Source organism: Pelodiscus sinensis, chromosome 14, assembly GCF_049634645.1.
Source record: "Pelodiscus sinensis isolate JC-2024 chromosome 14, ASM4963464v1, whole genome shotgun sequence".
Classification (NCBI taxonomy): Eukaryota; Metazoa; Chordata; order Testudines; family Trionychidae; genus Pelodiscus; species Pelodiscus sinensis.
The window spans coordinates 22926245-22953891 of NC_134724.1; the positions used below are offsets into that span (position 1 = coordinate 22926245).

The 27647-nt window shown below is 43.4% G+C and overlaps 1 protein-coding gene across 14 annotated transcripts in view; it reads right to left on the bottom strand.

Moving 5' to 3' along the window:
* Window positions 1-27647, bottom strand: part of SEMA6D (semaphorin 6D) — a 374148-nt gene that overhangs the window by 17414 nt on the left and 329087 nt on the right. For 8 of the 14 annotated variants that reach the window (XM_075897230.1, XM_075897226.1, XM_075897228.1 and 5 more), the window contains exon 1: window positions 22185-22459. The exons of 4 other annotated variants lie outside the window; for them this stretch is intronic. The gene's annotated coding sequence lies outside the window, so the exon portion shown is untranslated. Of the gene's footprint in view, window positions 1-21815; window positions 22022-22044; window positions 22066-22184; window positions 22460-27647 lie in introns of those variants that run through there. 2 more of the 14 variants (XM_075897223.1, XM_075897221.1) reach the window with 2 other exon arrangements.

Sequence of the window (27647 nt, forward strand, 5' to 3'; positions counted from 1 at the left end):
AGTCTAATATTCTTAGGGCTAGATTCACAAAAGGACTTAGGTGTCTGCCTACTACATTAGATATTTAAATCCCTGAATCAGGCCTGAGATTCACAAAGCCACTACTCTATTTCACTCAAACCCTTTATGCACCTAAGCTCACTTAGTGCCTAAAGTTTTACAGTAAAAGCTCCCTAGGCCTCCTAGGTTTCTTCCTCTGAGCGTGTGCGCTGCATCTCCATGTGAAGTGTCCAGACACATAAGGTGACGCATGAACCATGGGAAGATAAGAACAAGAAGACCTAACTTGCTTGCGGTCCTGGTCCAGTACATATGCTCAGACCTTGCCAATAGATTGGGCCCCTGTGGGAGTCTGGAAGTGGTGTTTCCTCATAACTTTGAGCCCAATAGTTAGGATACTCAACTGGGATGTAGGTGAACCCCAGTTCAAGGCCACATGAGGAGTAGGGATGTAACAGGATAACTGTTTACACAGTTAACCAATAGACCTGTATATCAGAGGCAGCCGAGTAAGGTTCCCTAGCAGCAGGGCTGCAGGCAGGCGGGAGATGGTGCGTGCAGGGAGCCGGCTGCTGCCCTGTGCTGCGGGTTCATGTAACTGTGTAACTGCTGACATTTTCAGCAGTTACTCAATTACCCAAATTTGAGGGGGAAATGTAATTGGATCTGGGATCTCTCAATTTAGTGGCCTACCCTCTGAGCTATGGGATAATCTAAGGTGGGCTACTTTCACTATCTCCAGTGTTCCACAGTGCATGAATCTAGATCTGTCTCTCCTATGTGAACACTCTAACCACCAAGCTACAGAATACTTCTCATGCACTCTCTCTGGTCTCAATGATTCTTTTCTCATTTATCCACAGTGGATAAATGGGGGTGGAAGGGGTGGGGCCAGGACACTTCCGTGCTTCCCCACCCACAGACCCTGATTGATCTGGGGGTGGAGGAACGTGCAAAGTCTTTGACCCCTCCCCCTCTCCCCCTCCAGAGAGAACTGCCAGCTGTTCTGAACATGTGATCCCCCCTACTGCCCCCAGGTCAATCAGGGTGAAATTTCTTTCTCCCTGCCCCCCACCCTGCAAGGGACCACCATGCTTAGAGTCAATCACCAGCTGAGCAGCAGCTGGCGGTAGACTTCAAGCACTGAGCCCCTTGCAGGGTGGGAGGAGACTTCATGCGATTCCCCCCACCCCCAAGCTCTTATTGGCCAGGAGGTGGGGGGAAGAATGTGGAGTCTCCTTCCATTCTGTCCCCACCCTGCAAAGACTGTGTGGCACTTAGAAGTGCCATGTGCTCCTGGCAGGGTGGGAGAAGACTCCTTGCAGAGCGGGGGCAGGGTGGGAGGAGATTTTGCATGCTTCCTCCCACCCCTGATTGTCTTGGGAGGGTGGGGGAAGCAGCAGTGCCTCCGCAGGCTGGATCAACTCGCTTGGCAGGCCGGATCGGTCCCACGGAGGCCCTTTTGTCCACCCCGATGTAGACAGTATCATGAGCTTTCGTGGGCACAACCCATTTCTTCAGATATATACACTTGGCAGCATTCAACTTTTATTTTATAATGTCCATTTACATATAATTTGTTATCAATTTAAATGTTCACTTATGCAACATGATGAGTTTTAAGCATTTTTTAATTTAAGTTTTCAAAGATGTGGGATGCTGAGGGGCAATCAGATAATAATTATTTAATGATAATAGATGCTAAGACTCAAAAAATTAAAGCTTTATAATCATTAAAACACAAAATGTGAACATTACATCAAAATAAACACAGTAAATTCTTTAAAATCAAATACTACAAGTTCTCAAGAAGCATATTTTTGACTTTGTGTCTTTCTGTAAATTTTGGTTATCATCCCTGGAAATATTTTTTCATTGCTTTATGTGTGTCTTACAAAATGGATGTTTACCAATATTTAAAAATCTAATATTTCCAAATCTACTTATGTAGCTCCTGTTTAGTCTTAGGCACCCAAAAGATTATACATTATGTTAAAATCACTACATCCACTACGAAAATGCATATACTAAATGCTATATGCCACGTTTTTATGGAGCAAGTGAAATGTAATTTCATCAACTGACACCACACGTGTGTTTTAGTAGGCAACAAAACTACTTCATAAATGAAAACATGTCTCAAAGTGAAACAGGATTTTTAATTACTGAAAGCGGGCTGGCATCGATTTTATTTCACATCAGAAACATGGCAACTGCAGTACCATACCTCATGGCAACTTTCCAAAGCATTAGTTCCATTCAGAGTTGCAGGTACAAATCTCTACTGACTGGATCATAAACACTATGTTCTGCAGTTGCTGACACCATTTATTCTAGAAAATAATTCGTCTTAGGAAAATAAAACTGATCCCTTGATTCCAAGTACTTCTGGGAATTGCAATAAGAGATGTACATGGGTTACCAGCAAAAGGGTTAGGTCCTGATCTAGCAAAGCACTTAAATACATGCTTAACATTAAGCATGTGAGACGCCCCAGGGCTTACTCGCAATGACATTTAACAATTGGCTAACCAGTTAAAATGTGCTTAAATGCTACTGAAAGTTAAGATGCTTAAGAAGAAAAAGTTGGTCTCCCTCCCCAGATTGGTTCCGTGCAAGGACTGTCCAATACATATGGTAGCAGACTGGAATGAGCTCATGCTAGACTAGGTGAAACTAGCATAGATGGAAGTAATAATTCACAATGTTTATATGATATCCTATCCATTACAGGCTGACTTGAAAGAGATGCATTTTTAATTGTTAATGATGCTTCTGCATCTCAAGTCCATCAGTCCAGGACTGATGGGTCACCATTTTACAAGAGACTGATAAGCAGAAGTTAATAAACGCTAATCATTCCTATTACTATCATTGGATGAAACCTCCTCGGATGAAGCGTCTACCACTAGCGAATGCACTTAAATAAATTCTTGTTCAAGTACACCTCAGAGTAGGATACTGGAGCTTGGTGACTCCGAGATACATAAAAATTATTAACGGTTGCAAACATTTTTCTTTCTGCAAATAGATCTCTGGCTCTTACAAACTCTAAATGCTAATCCCGCTCTCAAAAAAAGGGAAATGAATGAAGAAAGGCGTCAAAGATCTCAAGATGTACTACGTCAAATACAGCCAATACACAAGCATAATGTCTGCTAAAGAATCTTGGGATAAGTCTACACTGCACGGCTATTTTGGGATACCAGAAGTATTTTTCAAAATAACGGGTATGCTATTTCACCATCTTGGTAAACCTTGTTGCATGAGGGATAAGGGACAGCTCGCAATAGTGCGTTATTTCAAAATTTGGCACTGTGTAGACATGCCAAATTTCAAAATAAGCTATTTTGAAATAGATTTGAAATAAGATACTCAATTTGTGAAGTGCAAATTGTGTATCTTATTTTGAGTTTAGGGTGCTGTGTAGATGCACCCTTGCAGAATTCCTTCCCCGAAGCCTTTCTCTACCCAGGAGGAGACCTATGGTAAGTGGAAGGGGCATCAATTCTAACTGATCAAAGAGTGCTTTTGGCTTGGTAGGATTTAGAAATATACTAGCTAGATAGATCAGGAGATGCATCAATTTCATGTGCCTTGCACCATGATTTTTTGGAACTCTTGCCCCTTCTATAAATAAACAGAGAGATTTCTGGAATTTCCCATCAACTATGGAGATATTTTGTGGATTGTAGGTATAGTAGACACAGGAAGGATTTCCTCCTCTTTCTCCCCTCCTCCCTAAATGATTGGAGAAAACATCTGAACAAACTTTGATGTAACCTCTGACACAAACAAGAGTACTTGAGACAGGGCTTCTTTTTGACTTGAGAAAATTAAAAGAAAGGTAGTCACGAACAAAGGGGCAGATATATGTGTGCAGATAAAAATTATAGTGACTTAAAAAAATAACTGCTAAAAAGAAAAGACCTCCCCTCCTAAACTAAAAGGCAAAGTGATAATCAGTCTTCTCAATAGCACATTAAAATCCAAGTGGTCAAGAGCAGAGTAATGGAAAAGTCCCCAAAATGAAATTTTCTGGGACAGACATGGAGAAACTCACATTTCAGTCTTCCTTGGGTGAAGAGAATTGATCCAAAGGTAGAAACTTTATATAAATGTAAAAAGCTGGTTATTTTTATGTCTGATAATTCCTTCCAACACACTTTTACCTCACGCACCCTTATCAAAGGAATATGAGAACAGCCATATTTGATCAGACTGAACATCCATCTCGCCCTGTCGTCTGACAGTGGCCAATGCCAGGTGCTTTAGAGCAGGAATTCTCAAACTTGTTCTTTCTGACCCAACTCCCTACCCCCCCAATGCTATAAATCAGAGCTGCTCAACTTTGGATGCCCCGGGGACCACAATGATACAGCACATGCCAACAGTCACAACTTAAATGTGGTTGCATATACATGCAAAAATATACACAAATAGCTTCTTTCACACTGATGGGCATGAATACAAAGATTAAGGGAAGACTACAGAACACACAGGCCCCATTTAAGTCAGTTCTGCTGATATCAATAAAATGCAACATATCTGATTTCCACCGACTTTTAATAAGCAATGACAGTCCAGAAATTTAACTACTAAGACGCATATCAACAGAAGACCATTATATTGACTACTTTTTGTTTTGGCTCCCACCCGTTGGCTGCATGTTGAGACCCGTGTAAACCCAAACCTTACCCCGGGCCGCAAACAGACTGCGGGCCACGCGGACCACAGGCCGAATGTTAAGTAGCCCTGCTATAAATACTCCATGGCCTACCTGTGCCACAAAAACTAGTTTTCTGTATATAAAAGCCAGGGCCAGAGTTAGGGGGTAGCAATCAGGACAACTGCATAAGACGCTATGCTACAGGGCTCCTACAAAGCTATACTGTGCAGTCTTCCACTTCAGCCTTAGGTGGCATGGCTCAGGGCCACAGGGTTCTTTCCCATGCAGTGGGGCTTTGGTTTTTTTGCCATGGGTTTCAATGAGTTTAATGCTGGCCCTGCTTGGCAGACCCCCTAAAACCTGCTCATGGTCCTCCCCCAGGGGACCCCAATCTCCTGGTTGAGAACCACTTTTCGAAGAGAGTGAACAGAACAGATAATCATCAAGTGATCCATCCTCTTTATCTACTTTGTCATGAAGAGGGAGTAGATCCAATAGGGATTCGGTCACCTGTAATTACAGTGGTGATGAGTTCTTTGTTTTTCTGTATATTAAAAGCATTGAAAGAAAATGAGAATCAGCCTGCACTTCCAATCTGTGTAGGAGGGAAATGGCAGCCACTTAGTCAGTAGATCCAAATACCTTCACAATGACACCTTGGAGGCTTGGACCCCAATAAGAGGGATCAGGTCTGCCAGGAAGGAATAAAACTGCTCCTGGGGTGAAAAGAAAATTTACTCAACTTGGCCACCAAAATACTGGCTTTGCCAGCCAGGTACATACTTCTGTTGCACACAGATATGCTATTGTTGAAACATACATAATTCATACCTCATTCATCTGTGTTAGTGGCGGTCTGCAGAGGACTATACAAATACAAATATACAGGTATCTGTTTCACCAGAATCACCTGTTTATGAATTGCTGGAAATATCTGCCCAGAAGAAAATTTAGTGATTATGCTCTCCGGGTCTGATTCTTTTCAGCCAGGCTTCAAACTGGTCTTTAATTAACTGTGCTTACAAATTGTATCACCAATATTTTTCTTTATTGTAGGTGAAAATATTGGCAGTAAAAGTACTCCTAATCCCATTTTACAAATGGGGAGTTGAAGCAATGACAGGATTTTCAGAAAGGCTCAGCATCTACAACTGGGGCAGATTTTTCCAAAAAGCTCAGCAGCCAATAAGCCTCTCTGAGAGCAATGGGAGCTCCTAGGTTTTCCAGAGAGATCAGGTGATTCTTCCAAGGTCATATATAAAGTCTGAGGCGGAGATGGGAATTGAACCAAGAGCCTCTTGGCTCTAGTGCAGTGCCTTAACTAGGATTTTGCAGGTTGTAAAAGAAAACCAGTGCTCGCTGTTTGTTTCCCAGCAAGTAAAGGGCTGGCTGTACAAAAACCAAGAAGTTACCCCAAATCTTTAGATACCTATTCGTGATTAGTTCCTGTTATTCTCTGATACGAATGCCACCTCTCATTGGTGGAATCCAATACCATTTTCCTTAATAAATGAGTTGGGCTTCAAACAATCACACTTACGAGGGAAAAGGATGGTGTTCCTTTATCCACTCGTCTATCCAAAACTTTGTCCATTTACGTGTCACATTCCATTGATCATTGGTGCATTTTTCTGCCATTTAAAAGGAAAGGGGGGAAGGGAAAGTAAGCCAGTTGTAGAAAAGCAATAAGATTAAAACCAAACGGACAATTTTCCCCTCTAAAAATCATAGCCAAATCAATTATACTATGAATATTTTATAAATTATCACACACAGACTGGGATATGGTGGGATAAATGCAAAGAAAACTTCAGGTTAGAAAGAAACAAGCCTAGCTATTAATCAGCTTTGAATATTCTCTAGGCAGGAAAATGAAACCAGGTAATAAAAGAAACTTGGGGGTTAAAAAAGCCTAATATAATGAAAAACATTAAACGAGACTTTGCCATTTTCTTTCTGCACTTGGCATGGGGCAAAGCCAGGTTTTATGAGGAAAAAATACTTTGGGGAGAAATAATGCGTCTTGGAAGAAGGGTATTATATTACCAGATTACTGCCTGCCACTGCAATACTAGGTTCCAGTTTGGCAAAGTCATCTGTGTATTTTTTGTTTTGACTCCCCCCGAGGTTGGTTTCAAGACTCCTAAATAAATCTGGAATTTGCCTGCTCGTTCAAAGTTTGAGATTTGCAAATAAGGATGCCCCAAGCAACTAACATGTACATAATATCTTAGTACAAATAGGCATGTGTTACTCCCAAAAATGTGCCATTGAGTGCTCGGGTGCTTCTCTGCATTTTCATTCCAATAATAGCACAAATGTAAAGATCTTCTCCAGGTCCAATTCTCCTCTGTCGCTGCTGGCTCACAGATGCTCAGCACATTTCTTGGGCTTCACAATTGTGAATGCTGCTCCCCGTTCCAAAGGGGGATGGACCCTCTTCCTGCAGCCACTAGTATGGCAATCAATCACGCTCTGAGGGAACTTGCTAAGCATATTCCTGGATGGCCTTTTGGTGGATGAGTCTTTGTTTAGAAGACTATGGCTATGTCTATACTGCACTCTTCTTGTGCAAAAGCCTATGCAAATGAAGTGCAGATGATCATATTGCTGCACTTGATTTGCATAATTAATTAGGGGCTGTTTTTGCGCAAAAACCCTCTCTTGCACAAGAGCCGTTCTTCCTCATTTTTGCAGGAAGAACGGTTCTTGCGTAAAACGAGGCTTTTGTGCAAAAACGGCCCCTAATTAATTATGGAAATGAAGCATGGCAATATGCTAATCCATGCTTCATTTGCATAGGCTTTTGCGCAAGAAGGAAGCAGTATAAACGTAGCCTGTGAGTGAAATCCTATCCCCAGTGAAGTCAATGATACTTTTGCCAGATTTCAGTGGGTTCGGGAGTTCTCACTCTATGTACAGCCTATGGGTAATAAATGGCCCCTAGTGAGAGAGCAAAAGGGCTTGAGAAGCTGAAGTAGCAGGACACAGGGGACTAGAGGTGATGCTATTCCCCCCTGCAGGAAGTAAGCTGTTTTGTTTGAGGTTGTTGGTTTTTTTTTGCCTTCTGTGGCAGGCAATCCTTCTCAAGGGCTTTGCAAACTTTTTACTGGATCTAGATCCTATCACCAAAAGTCAACCATATCAAAGTTAAACCTTATTTTCTGTTGCCAAGCACCTTATGTAGTAGTTATCTATTCTTGAGTGAACTGGATACACTATGTTACTAAAACACTACAGTATTATACATCCTTTGGACAGGTGTAAGGTGCAGGCTAATGGCAAATCAGGCCCCATTTATCTATACATGAACTTTGAAAACTCCGTAATTGGTATATTCCAATTCAAAACACAGAAACAGTACAGTGTAGTAGCCTCAGCACAGGACTGGGGGACGGGGATGTCTGAGCTCGAATCCTGAGTTGTGGCCTTGGTTAATCTCTCAAAATCTCTATTTTCTTTTTTGTGAAATGGGGATGATGATGTTCACATCTTTGACCACAAGAGCAGTATAAATATTCAGTAGTTTTTATGCAAATTTCTCTAAAAGTACACTTCTCTACGAGTGACAACTATGGTTAATTTTACAATCACTCGGCCAATAACTGCATCTGATAGGAGGTGCAATATTTTCCCAATAAAGATAACAAAACAAAGAAATTCCATACAAGACACCAACTTGTCTATATTAGGGCTGTTAGTGAGTAGTCGACCGTAGAGGGGGGAAACAGTAGCCAGTGCTGGGGGGAGCCGGCTTAAAAGCCACTTCCCTCCAGCACTATCTTTGCGGTGCCACCCCCCCCGCCCTGCTGCATCTATTAGAGGCAGAGGCTCGCTGTGGGCAGAGGCTGCACCAGCAGCAGCCCCTGTCTGCGGGTGGTCCCAGCAGAGAGCTGGTGTCAGAGTAGTCTCTGTTCGTGGCAGCCCTGTCCAGTGTGAGCTGGAACTGAGCAGTCTCGGCTTATGCTGCTCCGGGACACTGCACCTCTGCATTTAAATGTGGTAAGAGTCCGGCGGCTCTTACTACATTTAAAATGAAGAGCCACAGTATGGGTGACTCCCAGATCAGGCACAAGCCGGGATTGCTCAGTCCTAGCTCCAGCCAGCTCCTGGAGCTACCCGCATTGTGGCTCTGCAGAGCGATCCTTATTGACTGATCATGTAGTCAACACAAATTGTATCGACTACATGATAACCCAGATAACCACAATTTAACATCCTTTGTCTATATACGAAAGTTGTTCCGCTTTTACTATGCAAATATAGTCACATCAGTTAATTGCTCCACTCCCCTTTCCCTCAGATTCATCTCTCAACACCAGCAAAGTTATATGGTGTAAATACATTTATATTGGTATTGCTTATTCCCATACAGGAAGGGAATAAAGCATCTTTTTACTGGTATAGGCATGTCCACGTAGGAGGGGATTGTACTGATTTAACTGTACTGGTACAGTTAAGGTGGTACAAACTTTTGAAGGTAGACAAAAGCTGGTTTCTTCCACAGGAAATCTCTTTTTAATATGGACTGAGTTTAGTGGTCAGCATGCATGTTACTTAGGACAACATTTGGCATAGGATATTTATTCTACATGTCTCACAGGTTGGCTTGTGCTATGGTAAATCCATTTTTAAAAGCTTGGTACCAATTTAGGCTAATTATCAGAGTACAGAAGGAGAATATTCTGGCCCTATAATACGACGTCACATATTTATACTACTTTGTGGCAATTGAGCTTACTTATCGAATGCGTAGAATTAAACACATCAGTCATAAAATTAATTGAAGAAAATGTGTTTATGTTTTGGACCATATAAATGTGCATCTTTATTATGATGACACCTCTTTTTTATCCTGCAATATACACACATTCATACTTTTTTATGGGGCAATTTTTATAAAAGTTCTGGAGAAACTGAATATTTGGAGCCATGATATTAACTGATTCTGAAACAGCAGATCGAAGACCTGTCTCTAAGATACTGCGTGACTTATTTAAAGGAGTCTGCCATCAACACTTCTTGATCTATGTCAAAGTAAAACAAAAAATTTTAATATTAAAGTGATGAAACTATAGTACTGAATATTGCAACTTTGATCTTAATTGGCTTATAGTATTGTTAATTACACTTCAGTTGTCTGCAACCTTTTAACATTACAGAGAGAAAACACTTCCCTTTACTCTAGAAGAAAGTGGCCGAAAGCTTGCTAAATGGCTAGGTTGGTTCCCTGAGGGTACACAGAGATCTTCCAGGGGTACTCAACTCATCTGGCTATTTGCCAACTTTTGCAACAGGCAACACAAAAAGCACTAGCAAAGTCAATACAAACTAAAATTTCATATGATTATTTATACAGATCTGTACAGTATACACAGAAATATAAGTATTGAGTTGATTTATTTTATATTTATTAGAAATGTTAGATATCAGGTAATAAAATAGTTGAGTAACCGCATGAATGCCTATCAGTTACTTGACTATTCTGTAGTTCCCAGGGGGTAGGCCCGGCAGCCAATGCACTCCGGCCCCATTCCTGGGGAGCCCCATGTATCAGAGGCAGCATCATGGGATGCTAGGCAGGAGACAGTCCATTAGGGAGCCAGTTAAATTGCCTGTCATCCTGTACTGCTGCCTCTGAAACAGAGGCAGCAGTGCAGGGGAGCAGCAGCCCTGGTCTGCGGGCGGGTCTGAGTTCCACATGGACAGAGACTGATGCGGGAGAGGGTGGGGGCTTTCTCAGCCCTTCTCGGGGGGAGGGAGCAAGGGGTTCGAGCAGTCTCAGCCCTCCCCGGCAGCTGGGCGTGGGAGAAAGCCAGGGCTGGCGCAGCCTCACCCCTGCCCAACAGCTGGGGAGGGGGAAGGAGAGTCGGGGGTGGCCTGGCCTCCGCCCTGCCTGATGGCCAGGAGGGCGTGGCGGAGAGCTGGGGCAGGCACAGCCACGAGCGGGGGAAGGGGAGAAAAGGGTAGAGCTAGGGCTGGCCCAGCCTTGGCCCCTTCCCCCTTGCGGCGGGGGGAAGCCAGGGCTGGGCCTTGGCTTGGCCCTCCCTGGCAGCTGGGGGGAGAGCTGGGGCTGCCTATCCTGAAAGAGAGGGGGGTTAGCGAGCATAGCAAGCAGGGGACACAGTTCTCTAGTTGTTATTGAAGATGATTTTTGACATGTTACTCCATTTTCTGTCCTTTGTGAGGGAAATACACATGTTCTACAGCTGAAAGCAAACTTTGTTTTAAAGCTGTGTGGGCTGCCAGAACTGTTCTCTATGTTATATAGTGCCTGTGGGACATACTCCTTTTGACAATTTGCCAGAGCCTAAGTTTGGTGACAAAGTGCAAGGTACATTTGCTTATGCAATATCCTGATTAACCATCTTAACAGACCCACATTTTACTAATTTAAACTCCTTGCCTTGGATTGAGACTGCTTCATGGCATGCTGGATTTACGAGTTACAGCATCCACGCATTATGGCGTGAAAATAAAGAGTGAATTGTCGTGTTGTAGCTGCTTTGCTTTTAGTGTTCAAGAAAAGTGCCATAATGTCAGCCGTGGAGATGTACCTCTTCCATTTATTCCCAGAACAGGTGCAGTAAAGACAGCAATAATGCAAGTTTCTACTCAGTATTCTGACCTAGACCTCCAGGGCTCAAGCTTATCATCAAAATAATAGTTTAGGGTTAATAAATACCCAGGTATTTTTTCTTGTATTTTTTTTAGCTCATTAATCTCTGTTTCATGAGATCTTCCATGTTCCTGTGATTTTTAAATGGATGTCAAATTTGCCCAGTGTTTTTCACTGACACTATTTTGTGTACAGTTCCTTTGAGAGTGAAATCTAAAGAATTTCCACGCTCTCTAATGATGATGCAAATATTTATATAAGGCTTTAATACAGATAGAGGCATCAGCGAGGGGGGTGGAGAGAGCAGGTGACACCCCACAGCTGGTGCTGGGGGGAAATGGCTTTTAAGCTGGCTCCCCCCAGCACCAGCTCCTGCCTGACCGAGCTCTCCTTCCCCCCACCTCTACAGGAGGTAACAAGTGGGGGGGGGGGGGAGGGGGTAGCAGGTCTGTGGAGCTGGCACATGTAGGTAGTTGGCTTTGAAGTAGGAATAAGAGATCCTCTGGAAAAGGGCTTTTTTCCGGAGGATCGGGGCCAGTGTAGACGCTCTTTTCCGGCTTTTCTAAAAGCCGGAAAAAAGCGGCGGACATCTTTATTTAAAGGCACGGGGGATATTTAAATCCCCCGCGGATTTCCCTATTACGACCTGTAAAATTAGCATGCCCCTTTCGGAAAAGGGGCCAGTGTAGACGTAGCCATAGTGTCTTTTGGAACAGAATGCTGAGGTTCAGGAGAATTGAACTTTGGAGGAGGCATTTTTGTTGCCTAATAGCCAGTGGCCCAGACAATACAGTTTTGAATATTGTTTGATGAAAAATATCCTTCTTCCCATCCCAAACCTCCAGCACTGTATTGGTGGCCCTGGTTCGGGGTTGGGACTGATGAAAGATAACTGGAACTGCCAGATGTCAGTGGTCGGGGCTGCTGGCTAGAGGTGATGCTTAGGGAAGGCTCATTAGTGGTGCCAACACTTCAAAGAGGAAGTAAATGGCTATTAGAAAAGTGAAGGGAAAGAGAAGAAGAGTCATATGTGGGAACAAACAGGTCACAGCCTCCTAAGAGCCCTGGGATCAAGTTTACTAGTATATACATTGAAGACTGAACTTTAGCCAGACTCAAATTTTGCACATTTAATTTAGGCTGCAAAAATGGGTGAACCACTGTTTTGAATATACATAAGCCTCTTCTAAAGACAAATCTAGTAATTGCTCATTAAGTTGTCCCATTGGGATAAGCAAAACATGTGCTCCAACACTTTTAGGACCAGTCAACTGCTTCTGCAAATACAGGTGTGAAAAAGTATACAAAGAAAGAGCTCAAACCTAACTCTTACTATTATCTTAAGTGTTAAAGATTAACTACCAACAGGGAAAGAATGGTGTACAGAATCTTTCTCTTGCGCTAGAAAAAAGAATGCACTGTGAATTATATTCCTCTCTCTCACGGATTATTTAAAAGCATGTGTAATTTTTTTACTGTGTTGCTTTTATTTGCTCTATGACATCAAAAAGCATTTATTTACTCTGTGACCTTTCATAGTTATCATTTGAGACACTGCATAAAAACATGGAAATCTGGTGAAGGCAAACCAATTTTATAACATGTACTGTGCAGTTGTTTTGCAGCATTTCCCTCAAGTGTAGTCTCTTACATTTTTTTAAATTGCCTAATCAAATGCAAGACTCTGTTCCAGTCATGCTAAATTTTCACATAATGACAGAAAACTATTTCTTTTTAGCCTGCCATTGAACATTTGGATTACATTACTACATTTGCTACTTTTGTTGTTTGTGAGTGTATATTTGCAAACGTATTATATACATGCACATACACAGACTCAGTGAGAGAAGGTGATACATTATGGTCCTGTACCCACTGGAGGATATTCCTGATGCAAAAGGACATCTCTGGGAGCTGCAAAGCTGGCTCTACTCTCTCACCCTAACAGGAAGCACTTGCAGAGGGAGCAGGCGGGGTTTAGAGACTGGTGTGGGAATGGTAAGTGTTCTTGCACCACTGTAATGTCTTAGCAACAGGGGCACAATTTAGGATAGCTGTAGCCTGTAGATGGGAGTCAGACTATACCAGCTGTCTTAGGTTCTTATATCTGTCACCCACATCATTGTAGCATCTGAGCATCTCGAAATCTTAAATGCATTTATCCTCAAAACACACCTGAGAGATATTCCTAGCTCCAAAAAATTAAATAAATACATGGCCATAGTTTTTCCATACCTGGCCACTGCTCTATCAAGTCCAGTATTTTGTCTTTGGCAGGGAGCAAAGCCTGATGCTTCAGGGGAAGGAAAACACCACCCACAGGCACACCTCTAAAAATGTGTACAGTTTAGGGATGTTGGATAGGAGGTAACTGAATAGTCAAGTAACCACACGAATTCTTATCAGTTACTCGACTATTCTATAGTCACCAGGAGCGGAGCCAGCAGCCAGCGTACTCCAGCCTCACTCCTGGGGAACCCCTTGCCACCCCAAGCTGTGGAGTGCCAGGCGGGAGCTGGTCCATAAGTGGAGTCGGTTTTAAAACCAGCTCCCCTCACAGACTGGCTGCCTGCTGTCCCGCGCTGCTGCCTCTGATACAGAGGCAGCAGCGCGAGGTGACAACAGCCCGTCTGCAGGGTCTGAGCTCCCCACGGACAGAGGCTGCTGCGGGAGAGGGGGGAAGCTGCCGCGAAGCAGCCTCTGTCTGCAGTGGCCTGGGCTGGCCATGGCTTAAGGCTAATCATGGCATCAATATTAATCTCGCGGTGGATCTGAGCTCTATCAGAGGAAGCAGCATGGAGAGGCTATGTGAAGCAGCCTCTGTCTATGCCTACGGTGAGCCTGACCTCCCCACAGCATCTGTCCTTGGTGAGCCTGGGCACACTGTGGATGGAGGCTGGTCCTGTAGCACCCCCTATCTGTGAGGGGGGGTCCGTGCTCCCCACAGACAGAGGCTGCTCCAGCCTGTGTCCGCGGGGAGCTTGGACTCCACGCAGTCAGGGGCTGCTGCAGTGAAACAGCCTCTGCCCACAGTGGGCCCAAGTTCACCAAGTTCACCACGGACAGAGGCTGCTCTGCAGGATGCGGGTCATCCTGGTCCCACCGTGGGAAGAGGCTGCTTCATAGCAGCCTCTCCTGGCCCTGCCCTCTCCTTCCCAGCACTGTTGCCACCGATAGAGGCAGCAGTGTGCGGAGTAGGAGGCACTGTGGAGCTAGAGCTGGGGGGAACCAGTTTTAAGCTGGCTCCTGCTCCCTCCCTCCCCTGGCTGCCTCTGATACAGAGGCAGAAAGGGAGGGAATATGAGTAGTCAAGAAAATTAACGGATAAGCCTAGGCATACTCGACTACTCGTTTATATCCCAAGAACAGTTGTGTATAAAGAGCAAAAATTTCCATCCTGACCTCTGCAGGGAATCAAATTAATCTCTGAAGAATGTGATTTGATTATCCTTGTCCTAGGTTATCATTAAATCAAAAACTGTACTGCTAAAAATATCTGCACAGTATTTACATGATGAAAGTATATAATTTAGTCAGCAAAAACAAATGACTAACCTTTCAAGAGTCTTAATCTTCGATACACATGTGTTGGATTTAAAGAGATGTCATGGAGAAGCAGATCTTTGCAAATTGAACTAAACCATTCAACTCTGAAAGATGATTTTTTTCTTTTACTCCTTTCATGAGGCACATGGGGACAATGTTCTCTCACTGTTGACAACTTTCACACACTTATCCCTGCACCTCTCACCTCAGAGCCCTTTCTCCAGGTGCTAATACACAGAATAGCTATATTTGAGAGGGGGGAAGTTGTCTGTGAGCCAACTGCAGGGAATGGAGAGTGATCCTGTACTGGTTTGTTGTTATATGATCTTAGATGTTAAATGCATCACTTCTGTAAACTACCAAGCCTGATCTGGTCAGAGTGGTAATTAAGATCTTATGCCCGTCCACTTCATTGTGTGCTAGTCAACTGTGTATGCATGTACTGCAGGTTTGTTCCTTTTAATTTTTTTTTTAAATACAGCTTACAATAATGGGTAACAAGTAAGAGGAACTTTATTAACACTTTAATGTTTTCAAAACACGTGCTAAGATTTTATACCTTCCTGAAGTTTGCCCCTCATATATATGCTTTCGGTCTTATTCTGACATTTAAAATGTAAGTACATATATAATTCTCTTCAGCCAAGTCAAAGCACACACAGGCACGCCGTTGCTTGAATATTTTTTGACTGGAGGATTGAAGGAAGATTTCAAATGAGAATATGAGAATTTTCTTCTAACTCTATGACCAGTGTGTGTCATAGTGAAGTAGCAGCAACACCATCAGCCCATGAGGTGGTATTTCTAGAGCCTGACTTAACTGCTGCGGCAGTAGTGTCAATAAACATTCTTGGGAAATGGGACCAGGCATGGGATGGATCTTTGCATGCCAATACAGGGGAAATGAATCTCATTAAGGCTCTTCTGCAGAGATGCTTTTGGAAAAATGAGTTAAGTACCATTTGTATTATGGCATTGTAAACACCGAGGGGAATCCTACCAATGGAAGGGCCTCAGACATGATCTTGTACATTACTACTAATGAAAATACTACAAGAGGGATATTGTCACAGTTCTTTCACCTGAAAAAAAGAGATGAACTGCATAGGTTGTGTTTATGAAAAGTACAAAAACGGCAGGAAAAAATTATGCAGTAATTACCCATTATTCAAGAAGAATATCTGTTTATAAATATGACCCTTGTAATCTTGGGAATTTGTATATCTTCTTTCGATAGCACTTTTGAAAGCGGAGCTTTGGAAAGTGAAAGTAGTTAAGATGCGGCTTTCTCGGCGAACCCCCCCCTTGTCGAAAAACCGCGTAAACCTCCTTTTTTTTGAGGAAGAGCGGCTTTTCAACAAAGGAGGGGGTCACTGAAAAAGCCGCATCTTAACTACTTTCACTTTCGAAAGCTCTGCAATTGGAAGAAGATATGCAAATTCCTATGGAATTTGCATATCTTCTTTCGACCGTTCCCCGTAGTCTAGATGAGCCCTTAGTATATAAATCAAAGCTGTCTAGAGACTGATTTAATTTACAATGTTCTTCAACATTCTGAAAAGAACAAATATCACTTTGCTTACTGAAGTCCTGTGCTCCTCCCCTTTTTCCACTTTCTCTGACCCATACTTCTTCCCTCCCCCCCTTCACCTTTTTTGACAACTCTTCTGGACCTCCATTTTCTTGAAATGCAAATTAGATTCTAGGAGGAAAGCCATGGATTTCCATCAAGAGATAGTATTAGGCCAACCTGCTTGAATATGCTAACACGCCAATAAATAAGATTACAATAGAGCCCTGACTGTGCTCACCTGCTGGTTATCTGACTTGCCTAGCACGATTTAGGAGTAAAGCAATAAATATTGGAATTTATGTAGTTCTTTTATATTAAGTACCAAAATCTACAAAACAAACTGAGAAAAGCATCTGTTGCAACTATTAGACTCTGGGCACTAATTCTGCTAAATCACATGTTTCCCATTGTGGAAAGAAAATAGCTTTTGCAATAACATGCAGAATACATGGAAGAATTCTTCTCTTTCTGTGCTCTTTGGCAGTTTGACTGGCTGAGTCTAAGCAAGTTCTGTTCCTTTATCCTTTTTCAACATATTCTGTAATCTCCAAATTGAAACCAAGTAGGATTTGAATAAAATATTCTCAGTCAAGTAATAACTGAATTTATAATCAAGCTGTAAGCAACAGACTGGGATCTCAAAGCCAGATTTTTTAAAATTGTCCTTTGGTGTCTTTCTTTTCTAGCGGCCATTTTGTGACTTTTCTGCAGGTGTGGTGCCTGAGCTGCCTCAGGGCAGGCCTAAACCTGCCAAACAAAAGACACTTCATGTTCTGGATGTTAACTTTAGTTACCATAGCCAGACAATGCTGCCAGGGGTATGGAAGAAAAAATTGCTGTAGCCAGCTGTGCTGTTCACAGTCGAATAGTTTCTGTGTAGCTCCAAATGGTTATGGAGCCAGTAGCCTGTTGTGGCCAAGGACAGAATGATGGATGATCTACACACAGTGTCCAAGTAGAAAGAATGGCAGAAGTTCACTTCAGGGTTGTTAAAATGCTAATCTAGGTTAGTTAACAAAAGCCTAATGGAACAGAAAAGTTAGGGAAATAAACACACCTCATATGTTACATATGTACACTCCAGATTTGATCTCTCTAGTTACACAAACATTTGCCTTTGGAAGTTAGACAATTTAATAGTTTTCTTGTTTGAATAAACTGAATCAACTTTTGTTATTAGCTGTACTATAATTACTGTCAAGGCATGACAAGGGAAAGTGGGCTAAGGCAGACAATACACACAGCTAGTGAAAATAGCATCATAGGGCTAGCAATATGATTTTCACTGACGATTTCTTTCATGTGACATGAGAACTCGAACTTGAATCTGGCAGCTATTCACAGAATAAGTAACAACTTAATAAAATGGCTTAGATGGATTTTAACAGTAACTGCAGCAAGCTTATCTGATGCAATAAAAGATAATCTGCTCTAACAGCAGTTTTGATTAAATCAACATTTGAACTGTTTTAACCACATATAGAATGGATGTCTATATTTCTTACTGGAATTACAGTATGTTGAACAAGCATGTGATCATCCCCTTATTTATTTGCTAAGCAAAAAAAAGGGCCGTACCCCATCAAAGCAAAAAAACAAAAAACAAATGCACTGGAAAATATAAGAGAACAGAGGTGCAATAAACAAATAATGCAAGTATTTCATTGGAAGTATTTCCTTGGTCTTACAAGACAAAGACAAAAACTGAAACCAAGGGCATGTCTCCACAGCCGGGCTTAACTCGAAATAAGCTACACAAATTGAGCTACATCAATTGCAAAGCTTATTTCAAAATAGCTTCTTTCGAAATAGAGAGTGTCTACACAGCACTTATTTCGAAATAGAGTACTCTTCCTTCCACTTCCCTTATTCCTCGTACAATGAGGGTTATAGGAGTCCGAGTAAAGGTACATCTACACTGCAACACTATTTTGAAATAATTAGCACTATTCCAAAATAACTTAGTCCGTGTCTACACAGCAGGCAGATATTTCGAAATAGTGTCAAAATACTATCAAGCTGGAGGATAGTATTCTTACTCCAACTCCTGTAACCCTCATTGGAGAAGGAATAAGGGAAGTCGGAGGAAGAGTGCTCTATTTTGAAATAAGTGCTGTGTAGACATTTCCTATTTGAAATAAGCTATTTCAAAATAAGATACAGAATTGTGGTAGCTCAATTTTTGTAGCTTATTTTGAATTATGCCCTGCAGTGTAGATACACCCTAAGAAGTCCTCCAGCGTGACAGTATTTTGACACAATTATGAAATAACTGCCTGCTGTGTAGACGTGGACTAAGTTATTTCAGAATAGAGCTAGTTATTTTGAAATAGTGTTGCAGTGTAGACATACCCCAAGTTACTTTACTCACTATAACATTCATGGTGAAAACTGAATATATTCACATATGCCCTTGTTGGAAGAGAGAGAGTGAGTGAATGAGAGTGAGTGTGTGAGAGCCATTTTCAAGATGTACATAAACAGGGAGAGGGATGCTTAGCTTATTTCCATTTAAGCCAATGGCAAAACTCCTGTTGCCTTCAATGTTAGCAGGACCCAGTCCTGTGATAAGTGCAGTAAATTTAAAACATGTATGTAATCAGACCAGCAGTTGTTATAAGTAGTCATACCTACATGCCTTGTATTTTAAGATTTTTAAGATGACTTTTTACTACTACTACTTTACCATCCTGTATCTCATTTGTCAGTGCATATCTGAGCTGGGAGCCTTTTAGACACAGTGAATTGGACACATAAATTAAGCATTCTCTAAATGTGTGAACTTCATAGATCAGAGTTCTAGCAGTTCCAAGGACTAAAGTGTTTGCTACCACAGTCAACTTAAATCAACCATACAAAAGAGGCAGAAATGTTACATAGTCCAGCCAAATAGGTATCAGTGATTGAAACAAACGCAGCCTCACAGCTGGCTATGGAGCTGTGACAAGGCTGATCACTGTATTCTTAGCACACTCTCCTGCATCTCACATAGCATGTTTAGACGATGATGATGATGTCTTCATTGCATCCCTAGTAGAAATGGACAGAGGTAGTGACAGACTGCAGGATATGAAGGAGAATGATAGTTCAATGTAACTAAAGATGCAGATGAAAGTGAGCAGCCTGTTAAATAACCCAATTTAAAGACTCTGGGTTACATTTTTGGCTGTCTCTTTGAAAACAAATTCAATCTGCTTATTTGAAAATGCTAGTAAATTCCTACTGCAAACTCTTTCCATTTTAAAAACAGCTGAATATATAAATGTGTTAAAATTTATGATTATATAGAAAAAAAATCTCAGGACTCGTCTGACAATTTCTATTTGTCCAAGCCAGAGTAAATGTTTATACCATATCTGCCAACATAACAGAATATGCCTTCACTTACTATATTAAACATGATGTACACAGCTTAATTTATTGAAAAAGATCCATACACATTAGAGGTGGAAAGATTTTTATAGCGTTAATAAAGCTTCTGCCACTATAGTGAGCTTCCAGACTCCTTTAAAATATGAAGATGGAATCCTGGAAAAATCCCCAATAAAAGTATTTTCATGAGAATAATTCACAAGTATTAAAAAGACTCTGAAGAATTAGAAATTCTACCAAGATAATTACATTTAATAGAAGGAAGAATTAATACCATTACTAAAAGGTTTGTATGCTTCTGTGGAACACTAACAACTTAATGCAGAGCTAAAGTTATTCTAGCAGACATGTTTTTTCCCCTGAAAATAACTAAGCAAAATGTCATGGATTTTACATAAGTCAAGGATGATTAATTTTTGAGTGACAGTTTTTTGCTGCAAATTCTCTATATTGTTTGCTCAGGTTGTCTGGGGTGTACATACAAACTACAATACTGAGTACATAGTAAGTACTAAATCTGTATACATCATGAATAGTCACATTACTGCTGACACAAGCCTGAGTAAATACATTCTTCTGCACACGTGTGTGCACATGTAGCTATTTTATACACTTTGGGGCAAATTTTGCTTGATTTTCTCATAGACCTAAGACTAGCAGAATTCAGCCAATAGTATTAAACAATTTGGAAACCACAGAACCTCTATGTCCTCTACCTTACTGGAGTGGTATATTCATGCTAACAAATGGGATAACACTTAGAACTATAGTGTTTTGAATTAATGAAATTCAGAAGCTTAAACCATTTAATTGCCTTTTTCAGCCATACAATACTTTATACAGAAGGAGACATAAAATACAAACCACAATGACAGGCATTTGAAAAAAAACCTTTAAAAAACACACACAGGCATAAGCTCCATCTAGAAATACCTGTGCACTCTTTCATTTCTACCTAGGTTTTATAAATAATAAAGGGTGCTGCAACCCATTTCTAATTAATATAAGCTGCTGCAAAGCCGATACAAAGTTTCCTCACTTTATACTTAAACAAAACATTGCTGTCATCAGAAAAGCAGGGTGAAAGGGTTAAGGTATTCCTGCCATTGCAAAAGGATAATGCAGAATGGACTCTCTTATTTGTTTCCATCCATAATTGATGGTAGCTTGAAATATAGCTCCCTCTGGCTCCCAACGCGTGACTAGTCCCGACTACTGGAGAAGCTACGAAGGTTCGGTCAAGATTATCCAATAAATTATTTCTAAGGGGGACAGACGGGCCTGACGCGGCTCCGACTTTGATGGGAGCAGCCGGCAGGAGCTGCCAAGCAGAGGACCCTTCCAGGCAGGCAGCACAATGAGGGCTCGCTGAGCACTGGCGCTGCACGCCCTGCTCAGCCTGCCAGCCCAGGCGTGGCAAGCGCTGCCCAGGGGTGCGGGCACAGGGGTGCTACCGCGGCGCTTGACGTGGATCCATTCGGCCAGGGGTTTGCAGTTTGGTTCAGGGGCTCTGCGCACCCCCACTAGACGCCGCTCCTGCAGGGCTGGGCTCGAGAGCTGCTGGCAACTTGACACGCACCCGCGCAGCCCCTCCAAGTGCTCAGGGAGGGAAGAGCGAAGCAGGAGAGGGGGGACTTCGGGGCAAGCGCCCGGGGAGCCGCGGCGCTGGCAGGACTGGCGGCTTCGCCAGCTTGACCAGCGCGCCAGAGCTCGGGCTGGGGGAACCCCACAGAGGCGGCGCCGCAGGAGTAACAGGTAGTTCCGATTCCTGCCTCCCGCCCCCGCGCGCGGCTGCCCTCCCGGGGGCGAGGCTGGGGTGGCCGCGAGCGCCCGGGTAGGCGGGTTGCTCGGGGTTCGCGCTGGCCGCTGCCTCCTCCCCAGCCCACTCTGCCTGGCGCGGGCTGCCACAAGGGGGGGGGGAAGCGGCCAAAGCAACCCCCCCAGCACAGCCACAGCTGTCCGGAGGGCCCGCTGGTCACGCAGGGAGGCTGAGCTTCAACGCCCTGATCGCTTCCAAAGGCCTCGGACCCACGTACCTTTGCCCCAAATAAACCTCAGCAGGCTCCCGAGACCCACTCGCCGCAGCCCGGGGAGGCAGCCTCAAACGCAACCGCAAACAGCGCGCGGGGGAAGGGCTCGGCACCGGCCCTGCAAACTGGAACTTTTTACTCTCTCCTGTCTCCTCCTCGCCCCCCGCCCAAGTCACGCAGAGTCGGCAACAAGCGAGTAAAAATAACCTTTGCTCAGACTATTTTTGTCCCTCACCCGCCAGCCTGGCAATGCTCGCTGCAAACTGAGCTCAACTCTCCCGGGCACTGTGCAGCCAGCGAAGGCAAGAGATGCGGCGGCTGCCGCTGCTCAGCCTCAGGTCTGCCGGCGCTCAGGGTTGCAAATGCAGCTCTTACCTCATGGGGGAAGGAGGAAAGCCGGCTCGGGAGAGCGCTCCACGAAACCACAGATCCGGGGGCAGCTCCTGGCTTCTCCAGCGTAACCCTGAAACTCGCCGGCTCTAGGCGCGCTGGGACAAACCGGGAGCAAAACAAACGCGAGCCCAGCAAATGGTGTAATTCGATCCATCTCCAGTCAATCCATCACGAGAGGCTGCTTCCCTCCCAACAATCAGGCGGCTGGAGCCCAGGGTCCCACCCCCCTAGGCTCGGAGAGGCAGGCAAGCTTGGGCTGATCGCCCTCACTGGCTGCTGTTGCTGAGGCCCCCAGCGCTTGGTGACCCTTCAGTGGCCTCTCCTCCTCCTCAGCCCCCCACCTCCAAGGAGCTGCTACGCCAGCTCCAAGCACCTCAGCCACACTGGCTAGCTGTGTGCAGCGGTCATGAAGGAGCCTGCTTCCCGCCCGCCCCCCTTATTATGCAGGGCTTATTTCAGACATCCTGAGGACAAACAACTGCTGCCAAAAGGATCGGCATGCAGTCTTCCAGCAAAGTTCAGGCTTAGTTTTTCTTGGTCATGCAATTTCTTTCCTCCCTATCACACCACCACTTTAGAACCTCTAAGGTAAACAGCTGGGAAGAGGCAATCAAACATCATTTTATCTTTTTATGTGTGTACACACAGGCACTCTCATGTCTACTTTGAATGAAAGCCATTCAGTACAGTATAATTTTGCAGATTAATGAAAGTCAGTTTTACAGTGAAAGGGGAGAGGAAAATAAGATGTCCTTGAAGTGATATCATTTTAAGTAGTCCAGCAGCAGAAAAAAAGTCATATATTCAGCAACAAAGGTTTTAATCTTAGAAATTAATTCTGGGAGTCAGCTATTATTTATTAATTTTCAGGTGGAATGTGAATGACTTAAAACCTGGCATGAAAGACTTTTGATGCTCCCTGAAAAAAAGAAAGAAGAAAAAATTATTATGCTCCAACTTTTATAATCTTTTATCTATTTTATGATGGGAAAATAGAATTTCATCTTAAAAATAATTTACTGCTTGTCACTGAGAAAACATAGGAGTTACTCAAGCTTTAGAACTACCTATCCCAGTTGGTACACCTAAACTCCTGAAGCTGAACAACAGTAAATACCCTGCGGGTTGCTGCTGAATTGCTCTTCCCCATATTTTTCCCCTCACAGAACTTATGACTGGGTGTTTTTTACACTGAAAAAATAATCCTGCAAGGCTGTACTTTGCCAAACTGACATTCCCTTCACACTGGGAGTTTTGTGTGTTGAGAACCAAGTACACTGAGTAAAGACTACAGGATTTGGCCCTCAGTAAATTCTCTTCTGTGACTGTTCCAAAAGAAAAAAAAATCTCCCAGTCATGGGAATAGGACATTTCTGGCAAATCAATCCTTTGTCTGTTTCACTCTGATGTTCTCTGGTGGCGACAGGCTGAAAGCTACATCATTGCAGGCTTCTTTACAGCAGACATTGAGCACAGCTATTTTGTGACCCAGAAGCTTTTTCCTGTTTTGAGGCATAAGGACATTCTTTATTTTCTGCTCTCAGGGAACAACCCTAGGCTGCAGGAATTAAAAATTGCACACTGACTGAAGATGTTGGAATGGTGATTATTGCCTTGATTAGGAATCAAGTTGCAAACCTGAGGGCAGAAAAAGCTTATAGTGTGCAATATGACTCATCAAGGAGAAGGATTCAGTTCACTAAATATCTCTGCAGTCTTTATACTCAGAAGTATATACTCTGCACAGAACCTCTATTTTCCTATTTTTCAGAACTTTCATATTCCTCTATGTAAACTGTCATGCCAAAAAAACTAAAACTGGTCAGAGGGTAAGTCTGCCTGTTCTCTGCATACCCTAGCATTTCTTACTAGTAAAATTGCAGTCCTCAAGGATGTACCAGTATTTTCATACTGAATCTCATTCTAAAAGTGTTTTGAAACTGATTGTTAAAAAATGTACCTCACAAAATTTACTTGAAATGTAGGATTATTTCTACAGTAGTTTCCATGGGAAAGCTAGCACAGACATCAGCACTAGCCTTGCACAATCTGCATGCTTCCAACTCAGGTGAGCAAATGGCAAGGAAGACTCCTTATGATCTGCTGCCACTCACAATCTGGCCCTTAACTTTTCAGACAGCAGCTTATATGATCAATTTTTTTAATCCACACTTTGAATCGATGTGATAATATGTTATAACATCAGAGGATGTTCATCACGGCCATCCATAGACATTTTGGTGCCTTCTGAAGACCTTTGTGGGAAGGGTGGCCCCTCTGCAGGGGTTCTCTGTGTTCAGGGCCATGAGGGAAGGAGCTGTTGTGGGGCAGGAGTAGAGCAGAGATGGGCAGCAGCAGAGATCAGGCCTATCCCCAAATTCACTGGCTGCAGGGGAAGCTGAGAGACCCTGCCCAGCCCACTCCATTCCCCTAGCTCCCAGCGCATCGTTTGGGGCAGAGGCTTGAGGGAAGAGATGGAACCACCCCTCTCACTCACTGGCACCTGGAAGCAGAATGATGTGGCTGGGGGAGCAGAGTGGGCCGGGGCCTGGTCTCTCCGCTTCTCCCTTGCTGCCACTGCTGCTGGCACTAGGGATGTTAAATTTTGAGTAATTGGCTAATCAAATAGTCCATGCAATTTGTATTGACTATTGGATTAGTGGATAGGGCGCCTCCGCCTTTGAAGTGTAGCAACAGCCCTAGGGCTGTTGCTACACTTTGAAGGCCAAAGCACTGCGGGGAGCCTGGGGTCAGCGGGAGATTCCCCTGCTGCCCCCGGGCTCTGTGCAGTACTGCTGCTTTGAAATGCTGCTTGGAGCCCGACATCAGGCTGCACACAGCGTTCAAAGTGGCAGCACCATTTGGTGTCTGGAGTCAGCTGGGGACTCCCAAACTGATCCCGGGCTCTACTTGGCGCTGCCGCTTTGAAATGCCACATGGAGCCTGATGCCATGCTCCCGGCAGTGTTTCAAAGCAGCAGTACTGCACGGACCCCAGGGGCAGCAGGGGAGCTGACTCCAGGCTCCATGCAGAGCTGCCGCTTTGAAGTACCCTCTCCTCTTCCTCTGCCTTGCTGCCTCTTTCTGATAGAGGTAGCAAGGGGGGAGGAAGCAACTAGTTGACTAGCCTGTCGACTATCCGATAAGCATTTGCTAGTCCCCCTACCAATCCCCTAGGCCACATTGCTCAGGAGGAGGGGTAGAATGGAAGTGGGGCAGAGCAGGAGGGTGTTCTGGGTCCTGCAGGTGTCCCTGCTGGGTACAGCTACCCTGAGGGGCCACCGGGAAATAGGACTAGCCACTAGAGCCAACACTGTCCCATACAAAGCATTCAGTTGCCTAAGCACCACAGAATTGCTCCAAATTTTGTGGTCTCCCACACTGCTGCATACGTTGCCTATTGATAGGAATGGCCTTGATGCTCATATACATTTGAAAGGGATTTCAGTTTAACACATGACATTTTGGAATATTTTGATATACAATGTAGACTAGGTTTATTTTAAAATATTAAATACAATGCTTTAGTAAGGTTTGAAATCTGATATTGTGCATGAGCAGTAACCACTGTAAATAAGGTTTTAAATATGCACTTTTATTGTACATACACAATTCAGTAAGGGTATGTCTACACTACCCCGCTAGTTCGAACTAGCGGGGTAATGTATGCATACCGCACTTGCTAATGAAGCCCGGGATTTGAATTTCCCGGGCTTCATTAGCATAAGCGGGGAGCCGCCATTTTTAAATCCCCGCTGCTTCGAACCCCGTGTAGCGCGGCTACACGGGGCTCGAACTAGGTAGTTCGGACTAGGGTGCCTATTCCGAACTACCGGTACACCTCGTTTCACGAGGAGTAACGGTAGTTCGGAATAGGACCCTAGTCCGAACTACCTAGTTCGAGCCCCGTGTAGCCGCGCTACACGGGGTTCGAAGCAGCGGGGATTTAAAAATGGCGGCTCCCCGCTTATGCTAATGAAGCCCGGGAAATTCAAATCCCGGGCTTCATTAGCAAGTGCGGTATGCATACATTACCCCGCTAGTTCGAACTAGCGGGGTAGTGTAGACATACCCTCAGGGAATTGTTTAATGAATGGTTTTAAAACAAATATATACAGGCTGCTAGTGACATGATAAGCCATCAGAAACCATCAGTAACATGTGCAGAAAAGCTCCTTAAATCCTCATTGGCACCACAGATCACTATTCTGTCGATATTGTGCATATTAAAAGGAGTATTGTCAAGATATTTAGGCCTTAACTTTGATTTATCCTTATCCTTATTCCTCATTGTAACTCTGAACCTTTGGATTTCACCAACATATTTCTTTTTTCAAATATGTTAATGGAATTAAAAGAAATGAGGCTTGTAGGTGTTATTTATCTCTAGAATGATTGATTTGTAAAAGAAACATCAGTGAAATCTGGTAGTAAAAAGATACGATCAAGCAGTCTGACAACAGGACTGGGACCAAGCCATGCCTGAATTATAATCCTAGCTTTAATACTGATTTCCACTCTGATTCTGAAGAAGTCTGTTAGATCCAGATTTTCAAAGGTATTAGATCAGCAACAGGCAATCTAGGCTAGTGAGTGGGCTACATGAGTGGCCCTCCTTCATCTCAGAGGGCTGCAATATTGTTATAACCAAGATGGTCTTCTGGGATAGGGTAGTTTTACTAACTGAGCTTAAGTACCTAGAATTTGTGGATGTGCCGATTGAACTATTGCAGTGCTTTGATTGGATGCAGAGGGGAGTGTACTTCATTCACAGTGTTGTGTGCAATCAACATACACCCCTCACTTCACATATCTTTGCTTTATGTGCATGTCACGTTCGTAATACTTGCAGGAAAAAAAAACCCTAAATGGACAAAGACCAGTGGAATCTGGCAACCCTGTGTGTGTGGGCAACAGTAAAGAAAATGTCTTGCAGGCCACATATAGAACCCTGATGGGCCACATGTGACCCATAGGCATACGCAGCACATTTCATTAGGGTGTGCACCCAGGAAATTTAATTTTTTATTTTTTTTAAAGGTGAACATTTATTGAATACTCAGTCATAAAGGACATTATTTTTATTCATCAAACTAAAGAAACTAAAACTTAACTAAACTTAATTTTTTTTAAATTAACTACTAAACTTTATTTAAAAAATACAAACTTAAGTATGGGACATTGTACTTCTTAGTTTGTTTTTTACATGTGCAATTCGGCGCGTATTGCATAATACAGCAATCCATACTTTAAAACTAAAAGAGTGTATCATGGGATTAAATTAAAACTCAAAGCCACTCTTTTTTTAGACATTATAGGGTAACTGGGTAGTCTTAAAAAAAATACTGGACACACTTCATGTGGGAGGGGAAGTGGGGCTGGCCGGGAGGAAGCGGGGGGAGAAGCAGAGCTGGCAGGGGGGAGGAGGCTGGCTGGGAGGGGAGCG